The 13,534-nt window shown below is 39.5% G+C and overlaps 1 protein-coding gene and 1 pseudogene across 1 annotated transcript in view; one reads left to right on the top strand and one right to left on the bottom strand.

Annotated features, from left to right (window-relative positions):
* The window catches only part of TMC1 (transmembrane channel like 1), a 197,574-nt gene that overhangs the window by 16,555 nt on the left and 167,485 nt on the right, over positions 1-13,534 (top strand). The gene's annotated exons all lie outside the window — the stretch shown is intronic.
* LOC149128712 (V-type proton ATPase subunit G 1 pseudogene) lies at positions 10,015-10,278 on the bottom strand (annotated as a pseudogene).

The raw sequence follows: 13,534 nt of genomic DNA, 5'->3' as shown, positions 1-13,534 counted from the left end.
ATTATTCTGTGCACTCTATTCTGACCATGATCTCATTTTATCTGAGATTTTGTTTGTGATTCTTGGGCCTGAATTGCTGAAGATCATGAATTCACAGTTATTCCTTTCTAATTCTGGGAATGCCTCTGCTATGCTTCAAGTTGTTTTCCACCCCTGAGAGCTAATAGTCTATGTGTCTTCTTCATGACTGTCCTTTCTCTTTGAGGGGAAGGGTGATCTACACAGAGAGACTGATGAGGTTCTTAACCCTTTGATGTTATTCTCTTCTGCTGTAGGCATCTACAGAAAATGGATTTTTCATTTATGTATCACCAAGTCAGTTCTTGGATAATAAACAATTAAACTGCTTTTCTAGAAGTCGTATTCTTTCCTACTCTATAGTCAATATTGTGTAACTAAAACTTGCTCAAGACTTCAGAAGTGGTAATTTTGTGAAATAGAATTCTCTACTTCAGATATATTTCTTTTTTCTTGAACTCACTGAATTCCATTCAGGTCAGTACTCCAGTTGTTAAACCTATGGTTTTTGAGAAGCAATGACTGATACAATAGCAATTCTATTTCCTCGATTCTATATCCCTTTGAAAAAAAATAACATTTAATTTTTTACTCAAAGAAGAAAGTTTTCCTATCTTTCTATTTCTGCTCCATCTCCCCAAATAAGATATTTTTTTAGAGAATACAAGAGTTTCTCTGGTCTCACATGTAAGATTTTGTAGCTACATATTAGTGAACTAAATTTCCACCAAATTCTTAGAAAAATAAATGTATTCTAGTTCTTATTATCTTCATTGAAATATGAATAGTCAGGTTTTCCTTACAAAAACAACTCCTGGACCCTGCTGGAGATACTTAAAAGTCCCAGTCAAGATTGTTTAGTAGCCAAGCTGTGATTTTGGGTGGCTTCCCTACATTGTAGGAACACCATTGTGATCTACGATTGTTAATCTCTCTGTCCTCAACTTTTTATTTTAGCTTACTTCCTTTCAAGTATCTGTATGGGAAATATCAATACATGACCTTTGAAATAGAATGTAAACTACTTATACTTAGAAGCTGGCTTTTTTCAGTTTTTGGCCATGCCTCATATTCTTTCAGAACTTGCTGAGATGCTGGTGTATTATTTCTTTATGCCTCTTTCTTTCTCATAAACATTAGATGGTTTTGTGTTACTGTCATGACATTTGGGCTCCTCAAATTGGTATATCATCATCTTCTACCAGCTGAACTTAGTCTTCCTTTATGTTCACGTCTAATTTGTTTGGTCTCTCCACTCTGTAAGCTTAGCATATTTTCTACACTCTATATTTTGTTTGATTGAAACAATCACCTTAGCCCCATTTAGTCTTTGTGTATCATCACTGTGCCCATCTTTAGAAGCTCAGTTAATTATCGCCTCCTCTGGAATGCTTTATTAAGTCTTTTTAAAATTGTTATTTTTTTTATTCAAAAGGCAATATTACAGAAAGATGGACAGAGAGAAGGAGATCTTCCACCTATTGGTTCATTCTCCAAATGGCTGCAATGGCTGGGGCTGGGCAGGCGAAAGTCAGAAGTTTCATCTAGTTCTCCCATGTGTGTGTGGAGGCCCCAGAACTTAGACCATCTTCCACTGCTTTCTCAGGCATATTACTAGGTAGTGGGATTATAAATGGAGCAGTCAGAACTCAAACCAGCACCCGTGTGGGATACCTATGTCACAGGCCACAGCTTAACCCACTGTGCCACAGTGCTGGCCTCATCAGTTTTTGCCCCTTATCACTGTGTTTATCCTTCACAGCTCAGTTGATTATCACCTCCTCTGAGATGCTTTCCTGGATTTTCTTAGTATAACACGGTTTCTTCCTCTTCACGCTTTCTGTGTCATTAAGTGTTCATTTACATGTTTCTTGCATTCAAGTGCTTTGGAGTAGAAATGCTACTTTATGTCCCTTATATGAAAAGTGACCTTTTTATGACAAAATATTGAGACACTCAGTTAGATAATTTTTTTCTTCATATAATTTTTAAATGAAATCAAATTATACTTTGTTATATTGTGAACCTAAAGAAGTCCAAGGATCAGGTGAACTTGTATGGTCAATTGGCAAGTTGCTAAACTCAATGATTTGTGTCTGCCAACCAGCAAATTATTGCCCTAGAGAAAATCTGCATGAGGCAAAGATCCAACTTATAATGCAAACACTTGGAAGTCTCCTAAAAGCACCAAGACAGGTTGATAGATTTAGAGCTGTTTCAGCCAGATCTTTTGAAACATTCTGATTTCGCTAGGGTAGGGGAGGTTCACGCAAACTTTAAAAGAATCTGGATTCTTGGGGCCGTCGCCTTGACTTACTTGGTTAATCCTCTGCCTTCAGCGCCAGCATCCCATGTGGGCACTGAGTTCTAGTCCCAGCTGCTCCTCTTCCAGTCCAGCTCTCTGCTATGGCTCGGGAGTGCAGTGGAGGATGGCCCAAGTCCTTGGGCCCTAAACTCGCATGGGAGACCAGGAGAAGCACCTGGCTCCTGGCTTCAGATCAGCACAGTGTCGGCTATGGCGGCCATTTGGGGGGTGAACCAACAGAAGGAAGACCTTTCTCTCTGTGTCTCTCTCTCACTATCTAACTCTATCTGTCAAATAAAAGAAAAAAAAGAATCTGGATTCTTTCTAGCCAGGAGCATTTATGAAGCACCAATGTTCCTTCCTCCTTGGCTTCCCATTTTCTGTGCCTCCTTTCCTGACCACTCTCTCTCTTTTGGCCCCCTTTACCATCCCCCCCACCATTTTTAAGTGAGCCGGTGCCATCATCTGGCTACTCATTCTGCTCTGGGGCCATTTTGTTTCCTTAGGAAGCCTTTGCCTGTGTCAGATCTCATCTTTTATGCTTTGATATTTAATTGTACTCAAGGTTTTTTGTGTTTTTTTTTTTAAATGAAAGAAAGTATTCTCAACCTATGAAATCAAAACTTTTTTTCATTTTTTAAAGAAAGTCAAAGAGAAAATCATGCAGCAATATATCTTAGTTCTAAAATACTTGTAGCCAAGACTTTCATCTCAGCATGTATCATAATATCACTGGTTATACAAGAAAATCTGGGGAAGGAGGGACATGGCTAACCTTTTATAGAGTATATTCTCACTGCCACAAGAATAGTTTGGACTTAGTAGATATTTATTCAGTGGATGGTCAACTGAGTGAGTGGCTACATGCATAAATGATGGAGAGAGCCTGAGTTTTATGACAGCCCCTGAGACCTGCTTTCAGGTGAGTGTAAGATGAGGCATTTCTGGTTCATGTCTCCACTCCTTGTCCTTAGCTTCTGCTTGCAGGAGTGTTAGAAAAAGAGGGTGATCTTTGGTACTGTGGAAATTTTACTTTGCATGTTGTGGAAAATCAAAGGTGGAACTTAAGAAAGTATGTCTATTTTTAGGTTTGGTATGTATTTGGATGGGTTGCTATAGAAAGTGGTACAAAGATATTTCATACCTGGAATATCACATAAAGGATGTGTTATCACTGCATTCAGACTGACTCGAATTGGATGGGTGGAAGCACCGGTAAACAGAAATAAACCACAGAAAGCTCTACTTTTATAGTCAGGAATCCTGAAAGTCATATCTGGCACCATGATGTCCCCTTATTTTACAGACTCGTGGATTAGTATAACAGGCCTTACACTGGTTTTCTTTATTTAAAAAATCTGCTTACTTTTTCTTCACGATTACATTTGTCCTTGTTTGTATCTAAAGTTGGTGAGGGCACTGATACTGGACTATCAGGGTCAGTCACTGCAAGGAAATGCATCCTCCCCAAGAGCAAGTGCCCTTTGCTTTCTCTGGGAAGAGGAGTGACCTGCATGATGGCTTTTAGAGTTGTGTAACATGGCGTGCAGTTCCCTGCCACCAGTCGTCTTCGTTATTCTTTGGTTGACTTGTCTCTGAGTGGAGGAGGCTTGGGTATGTGAAAAGTAGAGCTGCCAGATGTACAAAGGAGCAGTGAAAAGGCAGAAAATTAAAATATCAGACATTTCAAGAGGAAAGATTTGCGATAGATTCATTAGAAAGTGATTTGAAATAAGGAGGCAAGGAGGATGCAGTAAGGGTGTTATGAGGAAGGTCTTCAAAATGTTCATAGCAAATGCGTATTGGGAAAAGACTGCATAGATTTCAAATGTTTGGCAGCAAAATAACTTATATTTTCAATTTATATTTTCACAAACGTTTTGCCCTCATATAGGGTTTCTGTAAGGAAATTAGGGAAGCACGCTGAGAAGGAGTCCTAATGTAGTCTGGCAGATCTTTCCTTCATTCCCTCCATACCTTATGAGACCTTCCTCCTCATAAATTTCTTGGCTCAGATTCTTCCTTCCTCTTGGGAAAGTTTCCAATACTATTTCAAAGACCCCAGAACTCAGGAGAAAACATGGTAAATCTGAGCCTGAAAGGAATTAGTGTCATATATCCCTATCAGTTAGAGTTACATATCCCTATTATCATTGTTATATATCCCTATTGTTTTGTTTTGTTTTGTTTTGACAGGCAGAGTGGACAATGTGAGAGAGAGAGAGAGACAGAGAGAAAGGTCTTCCTTTTGCCGTTGGTTCACCCTCCAATGGCTGCCACAGCTGACACGCTACGGCCGGCGCACCGCGCTGATCCGATGGCAGGAGCCAGGTCCTTATCCTGGTCTCCCATGGGGTGCAGGGCCCAAGCACTTGGGCCATCCTCCACTGCACTCCCTGGCCATAGCAAAGAGTTGGCCTGGAAGAGGGGCAACCAGGACAGAATCCAGCGCCCCGACTGGGACTAGAACCTCGGGTGCCGGCGCCGCAGGCGGAGGATTAGCCTAGTGAGCCGCAGTGCTGGCTATATATCCCTATTGTTATTATTTATTGGCTCATTCGTTCATTCATGCCAGAGATATTTACTGGGTGATTTATGTGCCAGGCACTAAAATAAAAAGCCAAAGACTAACAAAGCCCATGCTTTCCTGGAGGTTATGTGGTGGTGGGGAAAGCAAACAGCAGGTCAGTTAACACATCACTAGATAACAGGACATGATGATGGTGCTATGAAGAAAACTAAAGCAAAGTAGGCAAGCTAGTGATAATTGCTAGTTTTTAATTTTTCTATTTCTCTGTCAGTTTTTATATCCTTGTCACTTGTTTACTTTATAGCTTTCCAGAGTTCATGTGATTAATATAGTGCTTTTCTTGTACCCTATATTTTTTTAAAACTTTTATTTAATGAATATAAATTTCCAAAGTACAGCTTATGGATTACAATGGCTTCCCCCCCATAACGTTTCTCCCACACGCAACCCTCCCTTTCCCACTCCCTCTCCCCTTCCATTCACATCAAGATTCATTTTCGATTCTCTTTATATACAGAAGATCAGTTTAGCATACATTAAGTAAAGATTTCAACAGTTTGCTCCCATACAGAAACATAAAGTGAAAAATACTGTTTGAGTACTAGTTATAGCATTAAATCTCAATGTACAGCACACTATGGACAAAGATCCTACATGAGGAGTAAGTGCACAGTGACTCCTGTTGTTGACTTAACAAATTGACACTCTCGTTTATGGCATCAGTAAGCACCCTAGGCTCTTGTCATGAGCTGCCAAGGCTATGGAAGCCCCCTGAGTTCACTGACTCTGATAATTTTTAGACAAGGCCATGGTCAAAGTGGAAGTTCTTTCCTCCCTTCAGAGAAAGGTACCTCCTTCTTTGATGACCCGTTCTTTCCACTGGCATCTCACTCGCGGAGATCTTTCATTTAGGTGTTTTTTTTTTTTTTTTTCCAGAGTGTCTTGGCTTTCCATGCCTGAAATACTCTCATGGGCTTTTCAGCCAGATCCGCGTGCCTTAAGGGCTGATTCTGAGGCCAGAGTGCTGTTTAGGACATCTGCCATTCTATGGGTCTGCTGTGTATCTCACTTCCCATGTTGGATCATTCTCTCCCTTTTTGATTCTATCAGCTAGTATTTGCAGACACTATTCTTGTTTATGTGATCCCTTTGGTTCTTAGTCCTATCATTATGATCAATTGTGAACAGAAATTGATCACTGGGACTAGTGAGATGGCATTGGTACATGCCACCTCGATGGGATTGAATTGGAATCCCCTGGTATGTTTCTAACTCTACTGTTTGAGGTAAGTCAGCTTGAGCATGTCCCGAATTGCACATCTCTTCCCTCTCTTATTCCCACTCTTATATTTAACAGTGATCACTTTTCAGTTAAGTTTCAGCACTTAAGAAGGATTGTGTATTGATTACAGTATTCAACCAAAAGTATTAAGTAGAACAAACAAAAAAAATACTAAGACGGATAACAGATCAAGTTGCTCATCAACAGTCAGGGTGAGGGCTGATCAAGTCACCGTTTCTCCTAGTGTTCATTTCACTTTAACAGGTTTCCTTTTTGGTGCTCAGTTAGTTGTCACCTATCAAGGAGAACAAGTGGTATTTGTCCCTTTGGGATTGGCTTATTTCACTCAGCATAATGTTTTCCAAATTCCTAACAGGGATCACTTTTCAGTTAAAATTTAAACACCTAAGAATAATTGTGTTAATTACAGAGTTCAACCAACGGTACTAGAACAAAAAAAAAATACTAAAATGGATAAAGTATTACATTGTACATCAACCGTCAGGACAAGAGCTGATCAAGTCACTGTACCCTATATTTACTTTTTTAATTATCATAGCATTCCTATGACATTTGTTTTCACGATGTCTTGAAATGGCAACTGATGGGTCTGGTGCTGTGGCATACAGTGTAAAGCTGCTACCTGGGGTGCCAGCATCACATATGGCTGCCAGTTCAAGTCTTGGCTGCTCTACTTCTGATATAGCTCCCTGCTAAAGCACCTGGGAAAGCAGTGGAAGATGGTCCAAGTGCTCCCACCTGGGGGAAACCCAGAAGAAGCTGCTGGCTCCTGGCTGTGGATCAGCCCATTGTGGCCATTTGGGGAAGGAACTAGCAGATAGAAAACATTTCTCTCTCTTTCTCTCTCTCTTTCTCTCTCTGCCTCTCTGTAACTCTACCTTTCAAATAAATAAATACATCTTAAAAAAAAAAAGAAATCACAACTGATGTTCAGAGACGTAAAATAGATACTTATCTCTGATAATAATTTTTGATGTGGCAGCACTATGTTTGAGCTCAGGTTTATCTGTTTGTGAGAACAATGCTCCTTCAGTTGAGTTACACAGTCCCTATTAGTGCTTTGTCTCCACAGACACTAAATGTATTCTTGTTGATGGAGTGAATTAATGGATGAATTATTCGGATCCCTTTTTCCATTTCTGTTTTTGTCTCTGTAAAATGAGAAACATGGTAGGAACCTGACATAGAGTAAAATAGACCACCTGAATCATTTAGCAATCAAGAAAGTAGAGTGAATTAAAGTTAATTAATGAAGACTCTCTCCCATCATTTTTCTCTAAACTCCCAGAATATTCTGGAAGCCTGGTCCTGAGTTCTATCACAAAATAGAACATTTTTGCTACTGCAACCAGTAGATGGACTATCTCCCACTCTCTATCTCTCCTCCCTTCCCTGTCACTACCTTTCAAATACATAAACTAATAATATCTTAAAAATTAAAGATACTACATTGAGTTGACTGAGTAATGATCAGTACATGCATATGACTACAGAAAGAACTACCTGAAAGGATTAGAGGGACAAATTGCTGGTCAACTATAATAATTTAGAAAATATAGAAAAAGTCTAATGAAAAAGAAAATAACATCTCACAATCTCTCTATCCAAATATGGCTGTTAAAGTTTTGGCAGATTTCATCTCAATTTTTAAAAATTTGTTTCTCTTTGCGTAAGACTTCTTTTTCAAACATCTTAGCCCTAAGAACTATATAATTCAGATATTTTTGCATGATATATATCATAGACATGTGTATCATTAAGATATTTATAAACATGTCTACTTAATAGTTGTGTTGCTATTGATGTAACGCTTCCTTAAAAATTGGTTCTCTAAAACAGCTGATGGTGATCAGATGTGAAACAAATGAGAAAAGGGAAGGAAACAGTCACATACTTTTTCTTGGGGTGGGAGGGATTGTTAAAATGGAGATGTTGTGGAAATCTGTAAAGTCCAAGACAAAAAACTTGGAAAACATGAGAAAGAATTAGGATGTGACTGAGAAGCAAAGTGGCCCACCACTGTGTAATGGAAGCTAAATAAAGAAAGTAGTCCAAGGGAAGAACAGCCCATAACATCAAATAGTTCTAAAGGTCAAGTTGAAAGAGGTTGGATTTCTCAAGCTGGACACCATTCCTGATCTTGACAAGCAGTTGTAAGAGAGAAGCAAGCCTGGAGTATTTGAAAAACATTGAAAAGCTCACACACAGTAGACTTTTTTGAAAACTCCTATAAAAAGGAACAGAGAAATGGGTCAATAACTGGAGATAGTAGTGGCCTAAGCTCCAGCACTCCTGAGGCATATAAAATATGTTTTTATTTTATTTTATTTTTAACTTTTATTTAATAAATATAAATTTCCAAAGTACAGCTTATGGATTACAGTGTCCCCCCATAACTTCCCTCCCACCCATAACCCTTCCATCTCCCTCTCCCTCTCCCATTCCATTCACATCAAGATAAAATATGATTTTAGAAGTCCATCTAATTGGTGCTGGCACTGTGGCACAGTGGGTTAACGCCCTGGCCTGAAGCAGCAGCGTCCCCTGTGGGTGCTGGTTCGAGTCCCGGATGCTCCTTTTCTGATCCAGCTCTCTGTTGTGGCCTAGGATAGCAATGGAGGATGGCCTAAATGCTTGGGACCCTGTACCTGTGTGTGGGTTCCAGAGGAGGCTCCTGGCTCCTGGCTTCCGATCGGCGCAGCTAATCTGGGCCATCTGGGGAGTGAACTAGGGGATGGAGGACCTCTCTCTATGTCTCTACCTCTCTCTGTAACTGTCTTTCAAATATATAAAATAAATCTTAAAAAAAAAAGTCCATCTAAGTGTATTGTTTCAGCACAGGCAAAGGAATCCCATACTCTCTTTCAATTGTTCCTACCTAAAAGAAATTATTTTGCAGCTAAAGAAAGACTTTCAGCTAATAGGTCATAGGACATTTAACTTTTATGTGCTATTGTGAAGTTACTATAGGTATTATAGAATTATCTAGCCCACCAGAAAGGATACATGCCCCTGTACAGGTACTCTAAAGACCAACTGCAGACTCACTATCATAGCTGGTTTCCAAAACAATTATTGAATGGAATGACATGTACCTTCTTTACTGCTAAAATGTATGTCTTGAACATTTTCTATTTATGTATGCAAATGTGATACATGTGCTAATTTATTGAGTGACACTCTGTATAACATTGGGTCAAAATGCACTTTGTGTTATCAAAGAGTATGTACTAGTGGAGTGGGAGAGAACACACGACAAAGTCTTTACTTTCAAATGATTGTCAAAACATGAACTAATAACATGTCACCAATTTTTGAATCCTATAATCTAATAATTTTAATTAAGAAACTTAAAGCTACCCAAACAATTATATGAGTAACTTATTGTTTTAACACTCAGAAGAGACTTCTTTAAGGCTGGCTGCTGCTTCACACAAGTTATAAATAACTGTTTATTTCTTTTCATAGAAAGCCTAGAGAGAAAAATGCAGTCCCTTTATGATTTTTTCCTGCTATATCTAAGAAAGAAAAAGTCAGCATCGACATATATATCACACTAAAAGGCAAAGGGAAACAGACACCATTTGCTATCAAATTTCTAAGAAAGATGAAATAAATAGATGAAATGTTTGGATAAGTTCTAAGTATGTACAAAGAAGGGATCTACTCTATAACATACAGAAATTATTGAATGCCTTTTCCTAATATTAGACCTTAAGGTTTGCTAAAGCTTCATAATCCATGAGAGGATCTAGAATGCCCACTCATGGGTCAAGTTCCACCTTCTCCTTCTATCCATTTATATGGTAGTCACCATGAATTTCTGGAGGGATATTATAGAAAAAGACCATGCGGTATTCAAGACATCATCACTGTATAGATGATGGTCATCTTCTCCTGAGTCTCCTTCCTCACTTCAGTGCTGCAACTGCCCTGGGATCCTAGTGCTGCAGATTCCCTGGATTTGAACTTTTTCTCCTACTACAGTTGGTATCATTCAGTTTCAGCCTGGGCTTTCTCTTTTGGCCTGCTTCATCCTCTGGTCCTCTGCTTGGGGGCTTTGGACACCATCTTCACTGCCCACTTCTTGTCCTGAAGCATCTGCTGTGGTTGACTGGCCATGGCAGTGGCTACTCTGAGGCTCAGTTGACAATTCTTGGTGTCACCTGACCTGGCCACCCACCAGAAACCATGTTCTTGAATCATTTTTTCCCCATGTAACTGGAAAAACACAACTCAGGGACTTCTAGATCATTTAGCATGAACCAAGTTTTCTTTGTAGACAAGATGGAGTATAGATATTGAATTTATTCTCCTTTGTGAAACAAACAAAAAAACCAGAAAACAATATATGAAATAATAATTTTCAAAGCATACCTAAAACAACAAAGGACAGTGACCTCTGAAAAAATGGAAAACAAATTAAATGAAATGTATGATTTTCCCAACTTACTAACTTCTACACTGTGATGGAGAGAGAGGAGATGCAAATGGAGACCAGTGAGCTCTTTGAGTTGAGAAGAGAAAACTAGGAGTCTTGGGAGAAAAAGGCAGATAAATTTACAAATAGAAGTGCCAGAGAAAAGAAAGCTGAACAGAGAGAAGGCTCTGGAGCTCCACAGAGAATTCCTGCTGATTCAACTGAGTATGATCACTGCGTGCATGGGACTGGAGAAAGCACAGCCCAAAAAGATTAGAGGGACCAAGTGCTGAGCTCATGTAGGTCTAAGAGTACTTCTCACCAGTGACAGTGTAAGCATGGTGTTCACGGGACACTGGATAGAGCACTCAGAAGGATACTCAGCCGTTGGGAAAAATTAGTCTTCAATCAAATGTTTTGATCCTACTAACAAATCTAACAGGTAATACCCTAAAGGATCAAGCTGTTGTCGCTACCATTAATGCACACCAAAGCAAAACTGAAGAATGTTTAGAGGAATATAAAAGTATCTAGCACCCAATAAAATACATAATGTCTGTCGTACAATCACAAAGAATACAAGGAAGTATGAATGTACTCAAGAAGGAAAAAATAAACATAATTGCCCTATAAATGGCAGATAATATAATAGTAGACAAACATGTAATTATAATTGCATTACACATGTTAAAAGGCTAGAGGAAATATTAAATAGAGGCAGTGAAGAAAGTATAAGGCAAAACCAGACTTCCATAGCTGAAAACTGCATTGTCTGACAAGAAGCACCTGCTGTAAGGGATGAAGAGCAGAAAGAGCAGATCAGAAGTCATAGAAGAAAAGATGAGTGGACTTGAGAACATGTATGACAACACTAGCACAAAATTGGGATGGAAAGAATCGGAAATGTATTGGTATAGATTTTGTACTGAGTATCAAATGGCATAAAATCACTTGAGAGTTGATTGTGCCAAGAGACCACTTACTCTTGTAGGAGAGGAAAAATATCTTTCTATCCAACCTAGGTTCATGGCTAAGCTCCCTATAGTAAAAGACAGATTAACAAAAGAAAAACATACAAATTTGTTGAATATAAGTTTTAGTTAACATAGGAGTCTTTATAAGGAAAGACAACCCCCAAAAACATACCTGAATGTTTATTTGATAGGTGTGATGTAGGGGCAGAATCATGGAGAAATATGATAGGGCAAGGGAGTTGTGATCTGATTGTGATGAGCTGAGGGAAACTTAGCAAGATTCTTCTCCATAACCCTTATTCATCTTCACAGGAAAGGATACAACTTTTTTGAGTGAGGGGAGAGCACTTTCTTTGGAGAGTCTTGTGACCTGCTTCAAGGGAAGGTCAGAAAATCCTTTCTAGGGGGAAGGTGAGAGTGACTTCCCTGCTGCAGTTTTCTCAAATTCTTAAGTTCAAGATATTTCATATGCCAAAGTGCTATATTTTGGAGTAGTATAAGATGAACCCCATCACCCTAAATAAACACTTATTACAGTACCACAAAGAGTTACTAATAAGCCATGAAAAGTGGTACAATACAATCATTGGAAATGTCAGTTTATCCAAAGGAAGTTTTAAAATGAGGAAATCAGAAACAAATAAGAGATGGAACCAATAAAAATTAAATGGGAAATAGATAGATTTAAGGCTAACCACCTAGATATTCATATTAAATGTAAATGAATGGCCTAAACATCCAAATTAGAAGTTAGAAATGATCTAATTAGATAAAAAAGCAAGACCTTCTATATTTTGCTTATATGAAACCCACGTTCTGTATAAAGATACAAACAGGAAAAAAGATTAAAAGTTGGAAAAAGATGTACTGTATTAGAGTGTCCAATTCAATAAGATTTTAGAGCAAAGTCTATTACTAGGAACAAAAAACATGATTTAATAATGATAGTAGTAAATTTATCAAAAGGAAATAACAAATTTAAGCATTTATTCACCTAATATCAGAACTTAAAAATACATAAAGCAAATACTGATGTAACTGCAAGTGAAAGTAGGCAAATCCACTGCTGTGGTGCAGTAGATCAAAGCCCAGTCTGCAGTGCCAGCATCCCATATGGGCACCATTTCGAGTCCCAGCTGCTCTACTCCCAATCCAGCTCTCTGCTATGGCCTAGGAAAACAGTAGAAGATGGTCCAAGTGCTTGGGCCCCTGCACCCTCACAGGAGACCCGGAAGAAGCTCCAGGATCCTGACTTTGGAATGGCCCAGCTCTGGCCAGTGTGGCCACTTGAGGAGTGAACCAGCAGATAGAAGACCTCGCTCTCTTTCTTTCTCTCCTTTCTCCCTCTCTCTCTTTCTGCCTCTGCCTCTGCCCCTCTGTAACTCTGCCTTTCAAATGAATAAATCTTTTTTTAAAAAAGTTAGATTTCTTTTTTTTTTTTATTTGACAGGTAGAGTTACAGACAGTGAGAGAGGGGGACAGAGAGAAAGGTCTTCTTTCTGTTGGTTCACTCCCCAAATGGCTGCTACGTCCAGCGCTGCGCCGATCCGAAGCCAGGAGCTTTTCCTGGTCTCCCATGCTGGTGCAGGGCCCAAGCACTTAGGCCATTCTCCACTGCCCTCCCGGGCCACAGCAGAGAGCTGGACTGGAAGAGGAGCAACTGGGACTAGAACCCAGTGCCCATATGGGATGCCAGCGACACAGGCAGAGGATTAACCAAGTGAGCCACAGCGCCAGCCCAAAGATTTATTTATTTATTTTAAGGCAGAGATACAGAGAGAGAAGGAAAGACAGAGAGAAAGAAATCTTCCATCTGCTGGTTCACTCCCCAAATGGCCACAATGACTAGGACAGGGCCTGGCCAAAGCCAGGAGCCAGGGGCTTTTTCTGGGTCTCCCACTTGGGTGGCAGGGGCCCAAACACTTGGGCCATCTTCTGCTGCTTTTCCCAGACACATTAGCAGGGATCTGGATTGAAAATGGAG

The sequence above is a fragment of the Oryctolagus cuniculus genome, chromosome 1 (assembly GCF_051225735.1).
Source record: "Oryctolagus cuniculus isolate XC-2025 breed Fujian yellow rabbit chromosome 1, ASM5122573v1, whole genome shotgun sequence".
NCBI classification, from domain to species: domain Eukaryota; kingdom Metazoa; phylum Chordata; class Mammalia; order Lagomorpha; family Leporidae; genus Oryctolagus; species Oryctolagus cuniculus.
This window is presented reverse-complemented; position numbering and strand designations above follow the sequence as displayed.